This window comes from Hibiscus syriacus, unplaced genomic scaffold, assembly GCF_006381635.1.
Source record: "Hibiscus syriacus cultivar Baekdansim isolate YM2019G1 unplaced genomic scaffold, ASM638163v2 tig00110195_pilon, whole genome shotgun sequence".
NCBI classification, from domain to species: domain Eukaryota; kingdom Viridiplantae; phylum Streptophyta; class Magnoliopsida; order Malvales; family Malvaceae; genus Hibiscus; species Hibiscus syriacus.
Window position 1 is genome coordinate 1,852,283 of NW_024062621.1, and position 21,681 is coordinate 1,873,963.

A 21,681-nucleotide genomic window follows, 5' to 3' on the forward strand; every position below is an offset into this window, starting at 1 on the left:
TTAGCACCCTTGAACTGCCCTTTCGGTACTATATAATTTCCAGTTGTCTTAATTAAGAAAAAATTGTAACTTTAATTTAAAAGGTAAAATAGCGATCCCTGAACTTACCTCTGATTGGTTGAAAATATGCCCTTAAATAGCCGAGAAACGTGTTAGATAAAAAATGTAAAAAAACAAATGAAATCAAGAAAAAAAAAGGGTAAGGAAGCAATAAAATAAAGATAACAGTGTATAAAATGAAGATAAACAGTGTACAAAATAAAAATGAAGCAAATGTAAAAAACAAATAAATAAATAAAATACATAAAATGAAAATGAAAGAAAAATAGGCAGGAAAAACGAAATAAATAAAGTACAAGAAAATAATAGTAAATAATAATATATATATATATATATATACGAAATAATGATATAAAAGAGGTAATATACGTAAATAAATACAATATACATAAAGATGATGAAGTACTAAGTATAATGTATATATATAAAATAACGGAGAAAAGTATATATAGATAATAGAACGAAATATAAAAAAAATGGTAGTAATAAATACATGGAAAAAAAAATCAGAAAGAGGGAACATAAATAATAATAATAATATATATATATATATATAAAATGTATATACCGTAAAACATAAATATAAATAAGAAAATTAAAAGAATAAATAAAGGAATTAAACTGCCGGGGATTAAATTGAACGAAACGAAAATTGGAGGCCAGATTTCGAAGTAAATTAATGTGAAAGAAAAAAAAATCAGAAATAAGGGCAAAACAAATATAATGAAAATGAGGGGGACTAAAACACAGTTTACCCTTTTAATCTTAAAAATGCGCAGATCAGGCTTACTAAATAAGCCAACATTTTTTTTAACTCATTTCCTTCTCTTCTCCAAAACCAGAAAGAAAGAGAGAGTTAAAACTCTCTCAACCTTCCCTCACCGGGGAAGGGAACGCCGCCCGTCAACGGCGATAACCACGGCGCCCGGTGCGGTGGCGCACGACGGTCGCAGGGACCAAAACGGTCCCAAAAATTTCCTTTTCTCACCCTTAACCCGATTCCCAACTTATTTCGGCTAAAACTCGACCCCTAACACCTAGATCTAATCTTTTACCTTTCGAAAGTTTGAAACTCTGGTGACCGTCGGGCTTCCGAAATGGGAACAAGGTATAGCTTCCTCTCTTTTCTCTTCTTTTCTTTCCACCTTCAAATCTCTGTATATATATTGTATTTTTGTGTAAAGAAAAGGAAAAAAGAAATCGTGTAAAGCAGTGTGTATGCGTGGAAAAAAAACTTGTATTTCTCTTCACTATCCGTAAAAAAGAACCCCCCCTAAATGGGTTTTGATTACATATATTTATAGGAATAAAAATCCTATTTTTAGATGTGGTTACAGAGTCCTATTCTAACTCTATTTGTTGGTTGTTGGTGATGGACGAGATCCTTGCGCCGGAAAGTTTGGGGTTGTTGGAGAAGAGAACCGTGCGGCCATGAGAGGCGTGAAGCACAAGGAGACATGCATCGCCGGTTTGGGACAAACCCTCACTGATACGGGTTAGGGATTTTTAGCACATGTGGGCCGTTGGGTCTACTGTTGGGTTTCATAACCTGTAAACTGTAAATAAAACAAAATAAATAAATAATATATATACGTATAAATGGATGAAATGAGGGGTGTCTACAGCTGCCCCTCTTTGCTTATTATCGTGCAACGATAATGAAGCAAAGATTAATAGACACAAATTTCATCCATATCGAATGTCCTCTGTCGTAGAGTTGGAATCCGACGCTACAACTGGTTTGTCAATCACAAAATGACTTCATCGTCGTGAGGTTGAGTTCAAACTGAGCCTGGAAATCCTTTATTGTGAAGTCGAAATTGAACTCGGAGCTTTTGGCAAGTGGCCTCTGAATCATCCTCTGGTTCAAGGTACTTTGTCGTGAAGGTGACCCTTGATCTGAAGACTGTGGTGTTGTGGTGTTACAGATGACTCCTTCGTCGCGAAGTTGGGTCAATCTGTTTGTGAAGTTGGAATTGTATATGGCTCTTTCATCGTGAGGTTGAGCCTGAGAATTGGATATCCTCCGTCGTGAGGTTGAAATCCCATACAAGTTGCGTTGTTTCGAACCCAATATCCTTCGTTGTGAAGCAGCAATTGGCTCTGAAATTAAGAAATGTTCGTTGACAACCAGCGGTCCCTTCGTCGTGAAGTTGAACTTGCGTTGTTTGGAGTCCAATATCCTTCGTTGTGAAGTTGAAATTGGCTCTGAAATTAAGAAATGTTAGTTGACAACCAGCGGTCCCTTCGTCGTGAAGTTGAACTTGCGTTGTCTGGAGTCCAATATCCTTCGTTGTGAAGTTGAAATTGGCTCTGAAATTGAGAAATGTTTGTTGACAACCAGCGGTCCCTTCGTCGTGAAGTTGAACTTACGTTGTCTGGAGTCCAATATCCTTCGTTGTGAAGTTGAAATTGGCTCTGAAATTGAGAAATGTTTGTTGACAACCAGCGGTCCCTTCGTCGTGAAGTTGAACTCGCGTTGTCTGGAGTCCAATATCCTTCGTTGTGAAGTTGAAATTGGCTCTGAAATTGAGAAATGTTTGTTGACAACCAGCGGTCCCTTCGTCGTGAAGTTGAACTTACGTTGTCTGGAGTCCAATATCCTTCGTTGTGAAGTTGAAATTGGCCCTGAAATTGAGAAATGTTTGTTGACAACCAGCGGTCCCTTCGTCGTGAAGTTGAACTTGCGTTGTCTGGAGTCCAATATCCTTCGTTGTGAAGTTGAAATTGGCTCTGAAATTGAGAAATGTTTGTTGACAACCAGCGGTCCCTTCGTCGTGAAGTTGAACTTGCGTTGTTTGGAGTCCAATATCCTTCGTTGTGAAGTTGAAATTGGCTCTGAAATTGAGAAATGTTTGTTGACAACCAGCGGTCCCTTCGTCGTGAAGTTGAACTTGCGTTGTCTGGAGTCCAATATCCTTCGTTGTGAAGTTGAAATTGGCTCTGAAATTGAGAAATGTTTGTTGACAACCAGCGGTCCCTTCGTCGTGAAGTTGAACTTGCGTTGTCTGGAGTCCAATATCCTTCGTTGTGAAGTTGAAATTGGCTCTGGGTAAAACCTGCAAAGATATGCATACATGTGATGTTATGGATGTCATGCTCTTAGGTATGCCTAAAATGCATATGCAACATATGTTATTCTGAGCTCTGGAGAGTAATCTCGATCTCCGGTGGCCTGTCGTTGTTGACTCTTGAGCTTTGAAGTTCCGATCTCTGATCTTAAATTCTTCAAATGTTTGATGATTTTTTTTTTTTGAAGATGCCCCTCAACCATCTCAAGGATGTGCATGAGCCTTGATCGGCTTCTGAGTACCTGTACTTTTCAATGAATCTTTGTACAACAATATGTGATTATCTTTCATAAAAATAAATAAACCATTAGGTTTAAATCTAATTCAAGATGCTCAAAAGGTATTGGAGGAAAGATGGTCTTTATTCATAAGGGAGGAGAAGAACGAATAATACATGGCACACATTCTAGAAAATGAATACACAATGATGTGTAAATGAATGTCTTAGATCTCGATAACGTGGGCACTTCTGAGTTGAAAAGCCATTTGGTGACTTTGAGTGCAGCCTTTGCCAAAGGATCTTTGAAAATGCGACAACGTTTGGGAGGGTGCAACCTTTCTCCGATTTGTTGGGTTCGTAGAAGATTCATGTGCCGGGATGTTTCCACCGTTGATATCCAAATCGCCCTTTCCGGGTTTTCAACTTGGACCCATCCTTGGTTGCAAGACGCCCTTTGCGGGTTTTCGTCTTGAACCCACCTTATTTTCTCTTCTTTTTTCAATTTAGGGCGCCCTTTCGGGTTTTCACCCTAAGCGTTTTTTTGTTTTTGTTTTTTTCATTTTTTTTTTCAACTTAGGACGCCCTCTCGGGTCTTCATCCTAAGCGAAGTATTTCTTGACTGCGTCCGAGTTAATGGGATGTGGCAGCTCAGGTCCGTCCATTTCAGCCAGGATAAGGGCTCCTCCGGAGAAAGCCTTCTTCACGACATAAGATCCTTCCCAATTTGGCGTCCATTTTCCTCGGAAATCTTTATGGACTGGCCAAATTCTTTTTAGCACTAGATCCCCTTCACGGAATATTCTCGGGCGCACCTTTTTGTCGTGTGCTCGGATCATTCGTTTCTGATAGATTTGACCATGGTGAATGGCTTTCAGTCTTTTTTCATCTATCAGATTAAGCTGATCATATATGGATTGTGCCCACTCTGCATCATCTAGTTTGACTTCAGACAAGACCCTGAGAGACGGAATCTCGACTTCAATGGGTAGCACTGCTTCCATTCCATAGGCTAGTGAAAATGGAGTTGCCCCAGTCGATGTACGTACCGAGGTTCGATAAGCGAACAAAGCAAAAGGCAACTTCTCATGCCAGTCTTTGTAGGTTTCAGTTGTTTTCTCCACTATCTTTTTAATATTTTTGTTTGCTGCTTCTACTGCTCCGTTCATCTTTGGTCTGTAAGTAGTGGAATTGTGATGTTTTATGTTGAACTGTTCGCAAGCAGCACTCATCATCTTGTTGTTCAAGTTTGTTGCGTTATCGGTGATAATCCTTTCAGGTAGACCATACCGACATATAATTTCTTTCTTCAGAAACTTGCAAATAGTGGATTGAGTGACACTGGCGTATGACGCAGCCTCTACCCATTTCGTGAAATAATCAATTGCTACGAGAATGAAACGGTGACCATTCGAAGCCTTCGGATGAATTTGCCCGATAACGTCCATGCCCCACACAGAAAAAGGCCATGGTGACGTCATTACATAAAGTGAATGGGGTGGAACATTTATCTTGTCTCCATAAATCTGACATTTATGACATCTCCTAGCATAGTTGATGCAATCGCTCTCTAGTGTGGACCAAAAATATCCGCATCTCATTATTGTCTTGACATCATATGCCCATTTGCATGCGCTCCACAAACTCCATCATGTACTTCTTCCACTATCATTTTTGCCTCTTCAGCATCGACGCACCTTAACAGAACTGATTACGGCTTTTCTTATACAAAACCTCTGTCTAGGACGTATCCCGCTGCCAACCTTCTAAGGGTTCTCTTATCGGTTTCGGTGGCTTTTTCTGGATAACTCCGATGCTTGATATACTGCAGAATGTCGTAATACCAAGGCTTAGTATCTTTCACTTCTTCAATTTGGTAACAATGAGCTGGATACTCATACGACTGCATGTTAATTGGCATCATTTCAGACTCCCCGCCAGCCTTGAATGTGGCTGCCAAGGTAGCTAAAGCGTCAGCCATTTGATTTTCTTCTCTAGGCACGTAGTGGAAGGTGACTTCGTCGAACTCTTCGAGCAGATCCAACACTAGTTTTCGGTACTCTAACAGCTTTATATCCTTGGTTTCCCACTCTCCTCGGAGCTGATAGATTACTAAGGCTGAGTCTCCATACACCTGTAAAGTCTTTATATTTTGCCCCAGTGCAGCCCGAATTCCCAAGACACATGCTTCATATTCTGCCATGTTATTGGTGCAATCAAAGTTCAGTCTGCTGGTAAATGGGTAGTGACTCCCTTCTGGGGAGATTAAAATTGCTTCGATGCCATGTCCTAGTGCGTTTGATGCCCCATCGAAGTGCATTCTCCAGGAACCGTCCGTTGAAATGCTTGCTTCCTCTAAAGATATGGCCATTAAGTCCTCATCTGGGAAATCAAAGTCCAGCGGCTCATAGCTCTCATCAGTTCTGCTTGCCAAAAAATCGGATATGGCGCTGCCTTTTACCGCTTTTTGGCTCACGTATTCGATGTCAAATTCAGACAAAAGCATCTGCCATCGGGCTAACCTTCCGGATAGAGCAGGTACACCCATCATGTATTTTAGTGGGTCTAACTTGGAAATCAGCCAAGTGGTGTGATACAACATGTATTGTCGAAGTCTTTTTGTAGCCCATATCAGGGCACAACAAACCTTCTCAATAGGAGGATATCGGACCTCGCCATCGGTGAACTTCTTGCTTAAGTAGTAGATGGCTCTTTCCTTCTTCCCAGACTCATCGTGTTGGCCCAGAACACACCCCATGGAGTTCTCGAATATGGAGAGATACAAAAACAGAGGTTTTCCTGGGATAGGGGACATCAGGACAGGAGTGTGAGACAAGTACTCTTTTACCTTCTCAAATGCAATCTGACAGTTTTTATCCCATGCTCCAGGGCTATTCTTTCGGAGGAGACGAAAGATGGGGTCACATTTGTCGGTTAACTGAGAGATGAACCGAGCTATGTAGTTTAGTCTGCCCAGAAAACCTCGGACTTCTTTTTGGGTTCGTGGTGGAGGTAGATTCTGGATAGCCTTAACCTTATCAGGATCGACCTGTATGCCTCTCCTGCTGACTATAAAGCCTAGTAGTTTTCCAGATGTTACCCCGAAGGTACACTTGCTAGGGTTTAGTCTCAGCTGGAACTTTCTCAATCTCTGGAAGAGCTTCCTCAGATTCTTGACATGTTCACTCTCGGTCTCTGCCTTGGCAATCATGTCGTCGACATAAACCTCGATTTCTTTGTGCATCATGTCATGGAACAGGGTCACCATAGCTCTCTGATATGTTGCCCCAGCATTCTTTAATCCGAAAGGCATCACTTTGTAACAGAAAGTTCCCCACATTGTGACGAAAGTGGTCTTCTCCATGTCTTCGGGATGCATCTTGATCTGATTGTACCCCGAAAATCCATCCATGAATGAAAAGTAGGCGTTCCCGGCCGTATTGTCCACCAGAGTGTCTATGTGTGGCAGAGGAAAGTTGTCCTTGGACTGGCCTTATTAAGGTCCCGGTAATCGACACACATGCGTACTTTCCCGTCCTTTTTCGGCACAGGCACTATGTTGGCCACCCACTCAGGGTATTTGGCTACTTGGAGAAAACCGGCATCAAATTGCTTCTTGACTTCTTCCTTGATCTTAAGAAGCATTTCTGGTCGCATTCTTCTCAGTTTTTGCTGCACTGGTTTGAATTCTGGTTTGATTGGTAGTTTGTGAACTACCATATCTGTGTCTAGTCCCGGCATGTCTTGATACGACCAAGCAAACACATCTTCGTACTCCTGAAGTAAGGCTATCAGGTTTTTCTTGCTTCAGTCGAAAGAGTTGTGCCGATTTTAACCTCCTTTCGATCTTCCTCAGTGCCCAAATTTAAGATTTCGATCGCCTCCTCATGTGGCAGTATTTGCTTTTCTTCTTTTTCTATCATTCTCAACAATTCGGTAGGCAAGTTGTACCCTTCTTCATTATCGCATTCTTCAAATTCCCCAAGACAAATGGTTGATTCAAAATCCACCTCCGGATCAGGGTCATTAGTGCCCACATTATCATTATCTGGGAACCTGAAAGGAGGAAGATGTGTGGTGAGAGGATAATATCCCACACGGAATGGTCAAAAACTAACTTTGAGAGTAACTGGAAATGAAGTACTGGAATGAAGGAGATAGAGAATGAATTCAAAAATAAAAGAAAAGTTTGTTTGCCATGGAAAAGAAAAATGCATCTTTTATTAAACTTAAACAAAATATTTATTCACCCTTACAAAAGATCACCTATTGCCCCGGGTATAGGCAAATAGGGATAATTCGAATATTACTCTGAAAGATTCTTGTAAACCACATGTAGTTCTTCCACCAACCAACTGCTAGGCACGAACCCATGTGGCAGAAGGCATATCCCGGATCTATCTCTGTTGTCAACATCTTCTGTGGTCACGGCATTAACGTTCAGATCTTCCAGAGCCGTTTCTAACTCGGATGTGGTGGTCTCAAACACATAACCACCTGACTTGAATGTTCTGAAAAGCGGCGGGAATGTCATGGGCTTCCTTTGAAATTCGTTCCCAGTCAATCTGGCCAATCTTCTCTCCCGGTTCTTCTGGATCTCCTTTCTCTTTTCATGATAACTGGGCTGAAAACCGAGCCCAAATTGGTCTAATTTTGAGATAGGAATAACAGGATTGATCATCCCTTGCAAATATTTCCCAAAACCTCTCCCGGTTCTGGCGCCTCGGCCTAGGGTTTGCTTTATCTCCATCCTTGTGCATTTGGAGAGTCGAGGTCTTGGGATTCTCTTTCCTTCTGCCACAAATGTGGCATTCACAAACTCCAAAGAGCGGAACGAACATTCTACCGCTTCCTCGTCTACTTCGATGTATGGAGGCTCCGTGGTCACGCTTGCCACGATATCTTCCTCAGCGTTGATGATTACTAAGGCCCCGTCAATGACAAATTTAACTTTCTGTGCAACGTGGAGGGTACTGCACCTGCTTGATGAATCCACGGCCTTCCCAAAAGACAACTATAGGATGGCATGATCCATCACAAGGAACTCAACATCATAGGTGGCTGGTCCGATGGTCAATGGTACCTCAATCTTTCCGATTACCTCTCTTTTGGTCCCATCAAATGCTCGGACCACATTCTGACAAGCTCTCATATGAGAGGTATCTATTGGTAGCCTCTTCAATGTAATCGAAGGCATCACGTTCAGGGCTGAACCGTTATCAATTAAGACACTTGGTAAAGCGTGCCCCTTACAGTAGGTAGTAATGTGTAACGCCTTCGTTCGGCCTCTTCCTCCTGATGGAATCTCATCATCTGAAAACGAGATGAGATTATCAGCTTGAATATTGTTCACCAGTCGATCCATCTTGCTGACTGGTATGTCTTGTGGCACGAACGTTTGATTAAGGACATTCAACAACGCTTCTCGGTGTGCTTCCGAGCTTAAAAATAGTGCTAGCATTGAAGTACGTGTAGGTAAGTTGTGGAGCTGTTCTACAATGTTGTACTCACTGTGCTTCAAGATCTTGAGGATCTCTTTAGCTTCTTCCTCCTTTATAGGTTCATTGACGACTAGCACATCTTCTTTGAATGGCTCCAGTGGTCTTTGCCCCACTTTACTATTACCTCCTCCGGAAGTGCTCACCTGACACTCGTACTTCCATGGCACTTGCCGATTGTCCTTATATTGAAAAGGCCGCGGTGCGGAGATTACCACCTTGGCTGGTGTTCTCACTGTCATGCTTGCCTTAGGGGTAATTATCAAAGGATTACCCTACCAAATTTTCTATCTGATGATTCTCCGGTGGCACAAACATCTGCTTCCCAAGAATCTTGAATTTCTTCGTAAAATTCCAACTCCTTTCGATCCATCATGAGCTGGACTAACAATTTGAACTCTGGGCAATCTTGCACTTTATGCCCTTCTTTGTTGTGGTAACAACAATGGTTACCATCTTCATTTTCTGTCGTATCTGGATATTGTGCAAGAAGCCCTGCCTTCACCATTTGGCTCCATACCCAAGCCAAAGGAGACTTGATCTCTGAAACACTTGATTTAACCTTCTTGCCCCCCTCGGTAGTAACGGCATTGATTCCTGTCTCCTGATGATTGGGCAAGGGATTCTGGGCGACGTTTGGTGCTCCGGAGTTAAAAGTGATCCAATTCTTGTTACGCATTCGTTGCAAAAGTCTCTTGAATGCGAGACAACTTTCAATCGAATGCCCCTGCACACCGCCATGGTATTCGCAGTGGCGCTCTCGTCATACATTTCGGGTAAGGGGGATTTATTGGATTCATAGGATAAGGCGACACTGCATGAGTGTCAAAGAGCTGTTGGTATAATTCTTTACGTCATGGGAATGGGGTCAAACTGTTCCCTTTCCCTTTCTCTTCTTGGTTCTCTCTGGTTCTGTCTAGAAGTACCGGACGGTACAGCTGCCGTGGAATTTGAGCTTGAGATCGTAACCCCTTTGCTGACATTGTAGGTGTTCACATTGTTGATCTCTCGCTCCTTGTTTTTCATGGGAGGCTTTTTGCTGGAGTCTCCTCCTTCAATCTTCCCTTGTTTAATGGCCAACTCGATCATTTCACCGGCCATGACTAAATCTGAAAAACTCCCTGACGTGATTGCTACCAAATGCCCGAAGTAAGGTGCCTTCAAGGTCTGTACAAATAGCTTTCTTGTTTCCTTATCATCCAAGGGTGGATGAACTTGCACAGATAAATCCCTCCATCTCTGCGTACTGTCGGAAACTCTCATTGTGTTTCTTCTCTAGGCTTTGTAGCATGACCCGGTCTGGTCTCATATCGTTGATATGCTTATACTGCTCCAAGAAAGACTTGGCTAAGTCTTTCCACGTCTTGATATGAGTTCGGCTAAGCTGGTTGTACCACCGAATAGCTGAACCGGACAGGCTCTCTTGAAAACAATGGATCAGAAGTTGGTCATTCCCGCCTATCCTGTCATCTTTCGACAGAACATAGTAATATGGGCTGAAGGGCAACTGTTCCCGTCGAACTTCTCAAACTCAGGAACTTTAAACTTTGGTGGAAGCACCAAGTCTGGAACTAGGCTCAGCTCCATTGCGTCCACTCCATAATAATCATGGTCTCCCTGGACCATCTTTATTTGATCTTCTAATATTTTTATCTTCTCTTCCATCTTTTTAGCTTTATCTTCCTCGTCAAAGTCTGGGACGTGATAATCATCCGGATGATCATCAGGATTGTAGAAGTTTGTATCTTCACAGCAGGTGCAACTTTCGCTTTGGTAACGAATGAGTCCCCGGGTAGTGCTGCTTTCCCTTTAGTAGCAGATGCGTCCCCGGGTAATATTCCGGGTGAGAGACCACTTGCGGGGTTGGTGGTATGGCCACCCCCTCGGAAGAATTGCCCCCTGATGCACTAGCTTGCTGTAGACCCGACAACTTGGCTATGATTTGGTCGACCAAGGACTCCTGATTTTTCTTGATGGACTCAAGAGTACTTTCACTGTTCTGAGCCATCTTATCTTCTAGCTCCTTTTGAAGTCTTGCCATGTGTTCTTCGATCTTCTCCATTCTGGCTTCCATTTGTCTCTTTTTGCTCGAGTATTGTGCGGGTGATGTGTATCTGATGCTTGCGGTGGTAAGCTCGGTGTCTGAGACATGTTCTGTTAGTTAATACGAATGTAAAAACATGGAAAATATAAAATAAAAAACATGAGATATAAAATGCAAGAAATGCAATGTATGATGTATGCAATTGGAGGCATTGATCCAGAAAAGTGTTAATTATAAATAATCCTTATTCAGACAAAAATGTTTTATCTTTTTTAGAGACATAAAAACAGATTAAAGGTACATTTGGACTAAATCCTCTAGACCCCGAACAGCTTCCAGTAGGTTGACAAGTCTTTTGCCTTCATCTGTCACTGGTTGAATGTCTTGTCGAACCACACCAGCTTCCCTTGCTAGACCGTGAAGATGACGGGCTGCTTTTTGCACTTGATCCAGGAAATCTCGTATGGTTGCGTCTCGGGCCCTCACCCTTCGTTGTGCTTGTTCCCAACGGAAACGCCATTGTAATCCTCCGTCGAAAGGCACTATCTGAAGCTCGTTTGCTTCCCTCTTGAACCCATCTACAATAGCTTCTAACTCAGCTATTGTCTTGCCATCTTTCTCATGTTGTTTTTCTAAGTCAGCTATCCGAACTCTCAAGTGCTGGTTCTGATATTGACTATCTGTCAAGCGTCTTTGGGCAGTCTTCATCTGTTCCTTCCAAGCTTTCTCATCAGGCCCCTCAAACTTCCTTTTCAGGCTATGAGCTTCGTCTTTCCAGTATTCAGAGGTTACCTTCAACTTGGAGTTATCCTTGACCTTATCTTGATACCCCTTTCTCAAGTCTTCGAGCTCAAAACGGACTCTTTTTTTTCTTTTTCCAGTTTTTCTGCCCGATCTTTCTGAGAGTCAGCATCAAGCTTCCACTGATAACGTTCAGCTTCAAGTTCCTTTATTCTTTGCTTCAGCTCATTATTCACGGCTTCAAACTCGGTCTTGGCTATCTCGAGTTCAGAAGGGACATGCCTGAGATGTTCTTCCATGGTCCGGGTGTCATCACAGTCTGGCACCGGGATATTGTCATTTTTTCTCAATCTTCGCTACTCCATATAATCCGGAGTGAGCATGCTTCTGGCAGCTACACATCCATCCGGAATACTTTCCTCCACGATTCGGCTGCCTCTTCGGCTGCCTCTTTGATCATCTTCTTATAGCTGTCGCCGTGATACTCAAACTCTGACCTAGCTAACCCGCATGTTACTGGGACAAACTGACGTGATCCATACGTCTAAGTGCTAATAGCGGAGCATACCCGACTGCTCCCCAAAGTCCAAGTAAGGTCACAGTGTCGGAGTCACCACACCGAAAAAGAACATCACTGAGGAATAACCAAGGGGCTCTCCAAACAATATCTCGGTCTTGAAGATGCGTAAAGACCTTCATCCATTTTTCTTTCGAGGCGCCTTCATGCCATTTTAAGGTAATAAATTCACCTAGAGGTGAATAGGTGGTGCTGAAACGGCGGTAGGCAACTCCGTTAGTCTTCCAGAGTGGCTGTGAATCCAGACCTGAAGGAGCTGAATACACCCGGTAAATCTTCCTCCGCCAGTTCTTCGGCAATGGTTGAGCGATCGAAAGGTCTCGGCCAAGATGGCCGGTGCTGGGTTAACTCGTTTAGAAAGTTGCTCAAATAGTTCCACCACGGCAACGTCAATGCACCCCAAAGCTTTCGGAAAGATAATCAAACCGTACAGACCCAGTGCAAAAAGGTCTATAGTCTTCCACTCATCAGGGTGGTTTTTCATTAGTTGCTTTATGTGTATCCATTCAATTCCTTCTCCACCGCCTCTACGCTGAGTCCGATCGATTACCCATTTCTCATCTACTCCTGCAACTTTGGCCAGTGCATTCTTGAAGGGCTGACTTTTGATGTGTTTAATGTAGGCTCGCTCAAGCTTGATGCTTTCGCAGTGTAGTAGAGTAGTATACTCTTCGATAGTAGGCACCATGTCTTCCTGGTTAAAGGTGAAACAACTATATCCCGGATTTCAGAATTGAATTAATGCTCGGAGTAAGGGCTCATCAGTCTTGACATGGAGCAAGAGGGCGATATCACCATATCGTTGGCTGAACTTCTGCTTTCTGTCATTTTCCAACTGTCCCAAATGTTTCGCAGCTCCTGGACATTATTCTGTTTCAGGCTGACAGCGGCATAACTAACCAGTTCTGACACATAGTTTCCCTGAAGACTGTCTCCCTTCTCTTTCTGAGCCTTCTCGGACCATATCGTGCCTCAGCGTTTTCAATCTCTTGTATTACAACACCTTTGTCCATTAACTCGAATTATTTTGTGTATAACAAACGTTTTTTAGGGATCAATAGCCTCTTGTAATGATGCAAATGCTAGAAAACAAACACAAAGGCAAAAACGTTAGTAAAATAGAAATAGATAAAAATAAATAAAATAAATGGTAAATGAAAAAACATAAAAAAAGGTTAGGAAAGAAATGTCCTAGGTTTTGGAATGTGGTTTTGGGGTAGGCTCTATATATTCAAAGCCTCCCGGTTTGGGTTCTAAAAACGGTACTCGAGTTCTCCTTGCTGGCGTCCCCTTGGACCGACCAGACCCTTAGTCCGAAACCTATCACAGGCTTGTGTGGACTAAGTTAAACTCGAGGGGACAAATTCCCTTATGCCCATACGGAGAATAAATTCACACGAAGGCATAAGGTATATGAATCCCGAAGGCTACTTGCTAGGCCCTACGGTGAATAAATTCACACGAAGGCGTCGCTTTCACCCCCACTTAAAACGAGTTCGGAGCTCGGGTTTAGAGCCTTAGATGAAATGTTTGGAAAGCTGAAATCATGAGAAAACGATTAGTACAACTATTTACTCGAAAAATAATCAAAAGTAAGCAATAAGGATCGAAATTTTACCTTAAAATTTAAACTTACCCTTTTCGTTAAAAACAACTGGAAATTACCTTAGCCTGACTCGCTTACCTTGTCCCCAGCGGAGTCGCCAAGCTGTCGTAACCGTCTTTCGGTTGGGCCCCGAAATTGGGCTTCGACTTGGAAAATGTGGATTGGAGTCGCCACCGATCATTTATTTTATGAAAAATGGGTTGATCGGATACCTTATTTCTTACCTGATCTGCGTCTTACCAATGATATGTCGGATTCGGGAGTCGATTACAGTCAAGGAAGGGTTAGCACCCTTGAACTGCCCTTTCGGTACTATATAATTTCCAGTTGTCTTAATTAAGAAAAAAGTAACTTTAATTTAAAAGGTAAAATAGCGATCCTGAACTTACCTCTGATTGGTTGAAAATGCCCTTAAATAACCGAGAAACGTGTTAGATAAAAATGTAATAAAAACAAATGAAATCAAGAAAAATAAAAAGGGTAAGGAAGCAATAAAAAATAAACAGTGTATAAATGAAGATAGTGTACAAAATAAAAATGAAGCAAATGTAAAAAACAAATAAATAAATAAATACATAAAATGAAAATGAAAGAAAAATAGGTAGGAAAAACGAAATAAATAAAGTACAAGAAATAATAGTAAATATATATATATATATACGAAATAATGATATAAAAGAGTAATATACGTAAATAAATACAATATACATAAAGATGATGAAGTACTAAGTATAATGTATATATAAAATAACGGAGAAAATATATATATATAGAACGAAATATAAAAAAAATGGTAGTAATAAATACATGGAAAAAAAATCAGAAAAGAGGGAACATAAATAATAAATAGATAATATATATATATATATAATAAAAATGTATACCGTAAAACATAAATATAAATATAAGAAAATTAAAAGAATAAATAAAGGAATTAAACTGCCGGGATTAAATGAACGAAACGAAAATTGGAGGCCAATTTCGAAGTAAATTAATGTGAAAGAAAAAAAAAATCAGAAAAGGCAAAACAAATAATGAAAATGAGGGGGACTAAAACACAGTTTACCCTTTTAATCTTAAAAATGCGCAGATCAGGCTTACTAAATAAGCCAACATTTTTTTTAACTCATTTCCTTCTCTTCTCCAAAACCAGAAAGAAAGAGAGAGTTAAAACTCTCTCAACCTTCCACCGGGGAAGGGAACGCCGCCCGTCAACGGCGATAACCACGGCGCCCGTGCGGTGGCGCACGGCGGTCGCAGGGACCAAAACGGTCCAAAAATTTCCTTTCTCACCCTTAACCCGATTCCCAACTTATTTCGGCTAAAACTCGACCCCTAACACTAGATCTAATCTTTTACCTTTCGAAAGTTTGAAACTCTGGTGACCGTCGGGCTTCCGAAATGGGAACAAGGTATAGCTTCCTCTTTTTCTCTTTCTTTTCTTTCCACCTTCAAATCTCTGTATATATATTGTATTTTTGTGTAAAGAAAAGGAAAAAGAAATCGTGTAAAGCAGTGTGTATGCGTGGAAAAAAAACTTGTATTTCTCTTCACTATCCGTAAAAAAGAACCCCCCCCCTAAATGGGTTCTGATTACATATATTTATAGGAATAAAAATCTTATTTTTAGATGTGGTTACAGAGTCCTATTCTAACTCTATTTGTTGGTTGTTGGTGAGGACGAGATCCTTGCGCCGGAAAGTTCGGGGTTGTTGGAGAAGAGAACCGTGCGGCCATGAGAGGCGTGAAGCACAAGGAGACATGCATCGCCGGTTTGGGACAAACCCTCACTGATACGGGTTAGGGATTTTAGCACATGTGGGCCGTTGGGTCTACTGTTGGGTTTCATAACCTGTAAAATGTAAATAAAACAAAATAAATAAATAATATATACGTATAATGGATGAAATGAGGGGTGTCTACAGGTTGTCTAGGTAGTCAAGGCCACCCTCGAAGAAGATTTGAGAACCAATCTGAACCAAACCACCTTCTGAAACTTCAATCAACGAAAGAATTCTTGTTAAAACTTTGATCAAAGGAAAAAGTAGAGCGAAATTACCATTTACAAAGGAGATCCAAAAAATACAACAATATTAATGATTAACAGCATTGAATGGCATAATAAATCTATGAATTTATATATGTGCCTAACACTTTATTCAATTAACATTGAAGAACCACCTTACCAGTAATAGTGAAAGCATAGTGGGACCATTTCTACAATCTGTTTCCAAATTGTATGCGCGTGGTACAGTAGTCTCAGTAAAGTTCATTAGTGCTCCCAAAGCTTAAAAAAAATACCCATCAAGTATATTGGGCATCATTTTGCACAATATTGCAACATGTGTGGTAGATGTATACGCATGCAAAGCATACATATATATGGCGGCTAAAGGCAACTTGTTACATGCCCCTGTAAAAACAATAGGGTAAATAAAAAAACTTATCGAATTATTATAAAAAGGATCATTATACGTTTGATGGGTCAATTCGGTTAACAGCGCTACCTACGTACTCTATGTAGTCATGTTATCCAACTGCCAATGGAAGCATCAAATGCAAACCTGAGTAAAACAATACCAGGGCTCAATCGCACAACTGGAATCCACCCCTGGAGGCTTGGTATAAACTAAACGGATGGGGCTCGAAATTCCAACTCAGGTTTGGCCACCTGTGGCGGAGTAATTCGAGATGCCAAGAGTAATGGATTGTGGGATTCACAAGAGCTATGGGACGTTGCTCGGTTTTGGAATCAGAATTACGGGAAATATACACATGACTACGATTAAATTTTTTAAAATTATAAATGATCATTAACTTTATCAAACTACGATATGATAATCAAATTAATCAAATTATTACAAAATATCATAAAATTTATCAAAAATTTATCAAATAATTATTAAATTTATCAAACTTTTATAATTTAATACAACATTACAGTTCATTTTGTGAAAAAAAGGTTAAATTTTATAATTATTTTATAATTTTAAAAATTTATTAACTAAAACAATCAGGTAACATGATTCAATGATCTATAATATACTTTATCTAAAATTTTATGTATAATCAATCTTATATCTAAGAAATTTCCATTCAACATTATTAATTTATCAACCAATACAATGGATGATTTGGTTGAATCACCAACTTAATATAATATTAATTTTATCTCATTATTTAAAATATTATTTCTATCGTTAATTATTGAGGAAATAATAAAAATGTCTTTAAAGGTAATCAATTGATTCGATAGATTTATTTTTATAAATATGAAAGAATTAGATATATAAAATAAAAAATTATTATTTATTATTTTTTAATTAGACGTTTTTAATAAAAAAAATTAAAATCTAAAAGGAATAAATTTAATAAGAGGGATGAATATTAATTTTCCATCGATCTATATGATTCTAACAACGACTAAATCATAAGTATTATGAACAATACTGTATTCCCCATGTAATTAGATAAGATTACATGTCTCATCAAGATCTCCCCCAAATGAAATTCCAAAGTTGACAACGTTAATCATCTTCCTCACTTCATTATGCCTGCAAATCATCATTCTTCCTTGCCTCAACCCGCATGCCTTCCCACTCCCAATCTCCCTAAAATTCTCCTCTCTCTTCTCCTCCATCAAACTCCCACCGGATTGGTCTTCTTTTCAACTCTGTTTTTCCGATTTGGTAATGTTTTTCCGGCAATGGCTGTTTCGGGCTTTGAAGGCTTCGAAAAAACGCCTTGAACTCCATTTCAACGGAGACGGCAATGGTTTCCAGCTGATTGATTTCGACGCACTTAAAATCGATTTCACCGGCCGTCGGAAACCATTACTTTGATGCTAACGTGTTGTCGGAATCGAGTTTGTTATGTACCCTATCAAGATCATCATCAACCTGTGGGACCATTCAGCTCTCAAATCGATTCGGCCGTTAATTCGTTTGACGAACAATCTCGGCCTCACGTTATGCGGGTGTAGGTACACTCGAGGCAGCTTCATCTTCCCTAAATCACAGCCGTTCCCTCATCTTAACTTCAAGCAGAAGGTTACATTGAAGAGAATTTTCCACACAATCTTTGCTTCAGGAAAGCCTCCGTTACGCCTCGAAACTCCCTTCGTTCGTGGCATGTCTTATCCGCCGTAGACGGTGATCATTTCTTTTCCGGCGACATTTCACCGTCGAAGTTTGCACGACGGGACTTGACCGAATCATGGCTCGAAAATTCTTCAAAACAAAACCACGACTCGTTGGCTGCAAAGGAATGAATGAGTTGGCTGGAATCGACAACATTAATCCACGAGTTTCGTTTGTGATTTCGAGTTCGATCCTTGTGTTATTCCATGAACGGGGTCGACGGTGATCGTTACTCGACGATCCATGTTACGCCTGAAGATGGGTTCAGTTACGCGAGCTTCGAGAGTGTTGGGTCTGTTTACGATGACAGGACGACATGTCGAGACCTTGAAGAAAGCGGTTCAGGTCTTCAAGCCGGCGACGTTTCGGTCTCGACGACCAGCCATCGACGTGAGGGTTGACGAGGTGGCTCGTGCCATGGAACCACTGGGACTCAAATGCCGGAGTTTTGCTATGGACGAGTTCCCCGCCGCCGGTAACGTTGTTTTCCAAACGTTCACGGCGGCTTGCCGGAAATGATCTTGGAAAAAAGGACAACCATGATCAACGACAACAAAAGGTGGATAAAATGTTAGAAACAAAGAAAGCAGATAGGTTGGGGGACATTTTTTAAGTCAAATTGTAGTTTTGGTCCTCTACTATACTAAATCATTAAGACTTAGTTCCTATATTTTATTTTGGTATAATTGATCATCTATTTCTACAATATCATTAGTTAGTATAAATCATTAACATTGTTAACTATTTCATTTAAAATATTAAAGAGTTTATTTTCTTTTTGCTATAAATATATTTTTCACTTATCATATTAACACAACTTTTGTTATGAAGTAACTAGGTTAATAAGATGTATACGACACATTATAAACTTTAGAATACTCTTTTCCTTTTTAATATGATATTCATATCTCTCATCTCTTTAGAGCATTACATTTTTTCTACTTTATTTGCGACATTTTTGTTACGTACTATCTTGTTTATCTTGTTTAATATGACAATTGTCTATCTTGTTTATCTCACATTAGGATGTTCAGTGTAAAATCAAATATTCAAAAGAATTTAAAATTTAAGAGAATTTTAAATTTATAGGGGTGCAGCCCCACCCAACACCCTCTATGAATCCCTTAGGATGTCTTATAAACCCAAGGATTGTTTTACGATATCAGATTAATTCATTCCACTTCTCAAGGTGTGACCCTTGCATTATTTTCTTCTACGTTGAAATGGGTATATTTAAGTAAAACACATTAGTATTTTAATTGAAGTAGTTGGTTATTTAGATTAATTAATGATATTATACAATTAGAGGATTATATGTTAAAATTATATGTGGATAAGTTCCAATTTTAAGCATAGTAGAGAGATTAAAATCAAATTTTGACCAAAATTTTAAAAGGATAAAAAGAGCGGTTGAAAACATATGATGACGTGGACGGATATGAGTGGTTAGAAAGGGTATGAATTTGGGGTTGACTTAAGTAAAAGTAAAAAGGTTAAAAGAACGATGGTGATGGTTTGGGATGATGACGTGGCAGCATCAGGAAGGTGGGGGGAGCATGGTTTTATTTTTTTTATTGGTAAACGAAATTAAAAACAAGCTTAACATAAATAATATATAGTAAAAGATCAAGTTTAGTGTAGTACGACATTGTTTATCTCTGCGGACAAAATTATAATATACTAAATGTAAATCACAAAAATATTAATATATGATCTCTCATGTATTAAAATTCGATATATATATATATATATATATATGTATTAATATCCAAAAAACAATGATGAATGTCATAGACTTATGGAAATATTATCTAGTGAGATTGATGTCAAAGCGTTAAGTGGTACCATAAAGATGATTGTTCTTGTTGTTGGAGATACTCCTTATGTTGCTAACGTAGGTGCATGATTTGAGAGTTTATGGTTATGATAGATTAACGGATAGGTAGATTTTATTTTTAAATAATAAATAACTGATAACGATCATATCGAGGGATAATTAAGTGAAAGGAATGCCGGAGTTATTTTCGGATGAGCCATGGAATATTCTCCCAATTGCTTATAACGCTAAGGTATATTCATCGATACATCATTCATCTGTTGACATTCAAAGCATGCTGATTCCTTTTGATTTGCAGGCAGCAGAGTACAAAGGGATGCTCGTGCTGCAAAAGAATTAGGAAATGCATTTGTAACCAAATGAAATTTGCAAGTTAAAGTACTCGAGCTCTAATCTTACACCATGTCGAACTCGGAAAAATCCCATTAACAAGCTCAAAGATTATTATCAAACTCGATACAATTGAGTTTCCAGAATTAAGAAATATTGTTCTTTCTATGTCGCTACACGATGATGAAGTCACAACCATAGATGTTTTACGATTATGTACAACAACAATAAAAAAACATCGATTACAAATTGAATCGAGAAACTGGTAAAACGAATAAATTTTGAACTATCAAATAGTAATCTTGTAAATTCTAAACATCAACCGTTGTAACATACATGATTTTTGCTTAATTTTTATATAGATCACTTTTTTTCTTATATATTAAATTCGAGTTTAATACGTCTTTAAATAAATTTAAGTTTTTGTCCGAATCCGAGTCTAACATAAAATTATTATAAGTTGATTTAATTATTTGATTATTTGATAGTTTGGTAAAAGGTAAGTGAGGAAAGCTATATCTAGCTCGAACTAATTAAGTTGGGTGTGACTCTACTCCATTAATTAATTCACAAATATTATTTAATAATAATAATTAAATCATGTTAAAAAGTTTAGAGACTAATAAGATAACGTCATAATTTGAGGATCTATGGTGCAATTAACCAACTTTAGTGTTAGAATTTGAAACTCGAAAAAAAAATAAATAATGTCTTTTAAGTACTTTAAAAATATTTACTAAAATATTGTTTTGTTTTTGTAATTATTTTTAGGGTAAACTACATGTTTAGTATCATAATGATCACTTTTGTTTCATTTTTGTCACTCAACTATTATTTTTTCAAAATCATACTTAATGTTATATTTTGGTTTTATTTAGCCATCTGTCATTAAAAATTAACATAACTACTGACGTGACATTTTAAATTTTTTTCAATTATAACTTGGCATTATCTTATGGTGACACATAAACATCACCATTAATTTTTTAACGGAGGGTGATCAAAACATAACACTAAGTATGATTTTGAAACAAAAAATAGTTAGATGACCAAAACATAATAAGAGTGATAAATAATCCAAACATAATAAAAGCAATAGTGGGATACTAACGTGTATCTACCCTTTTTTTATTGATCAAACGCCGTTGTTATTATTCACCTAAAATAACAAAATTCCAAACCACTGCCAAAATTTAACTTAACCATGGTTCCAAAAACACATCGAGCTATTATTATATAAAAAAATTTAAAAATACTTTTATATAACATATTTAAAAATATGATATAATACATCTAACCTTTACTATTATATACATTATAATTTATCATATATATTATATAAAAATCATAAAAATTAATGATTAAATTATCGTTCGGACCAATATCGTTAAAGTTTAACATATATGTGATCTGTTGAATAAACTGGGAGGTGAACATTAAACATATTTTAGGAAGGTAATCAGGTTGCTGACGGCATGAGCAAAAATGGAAGATGTCATCTTTTTCGCATCACCAGCGGATATAATAAAAATCTCCTCTAAAGGAGAAGGAGATAGTTAGA

At 38.9% G+C, this 21,681-nt stretch overlaps 1 pseudogene; it reads left to right on the top strand.

The window, feature by feature from the left end:
* Positions 1-17,520: 17,520 nt before the first annotated feature.
* LOC120218330 lies at positions 17,521-18,478 on the top strand (annotated as a pseudogene).
* Positions 18,479-21,681: the final 3,203 nt, after the last annotated feature.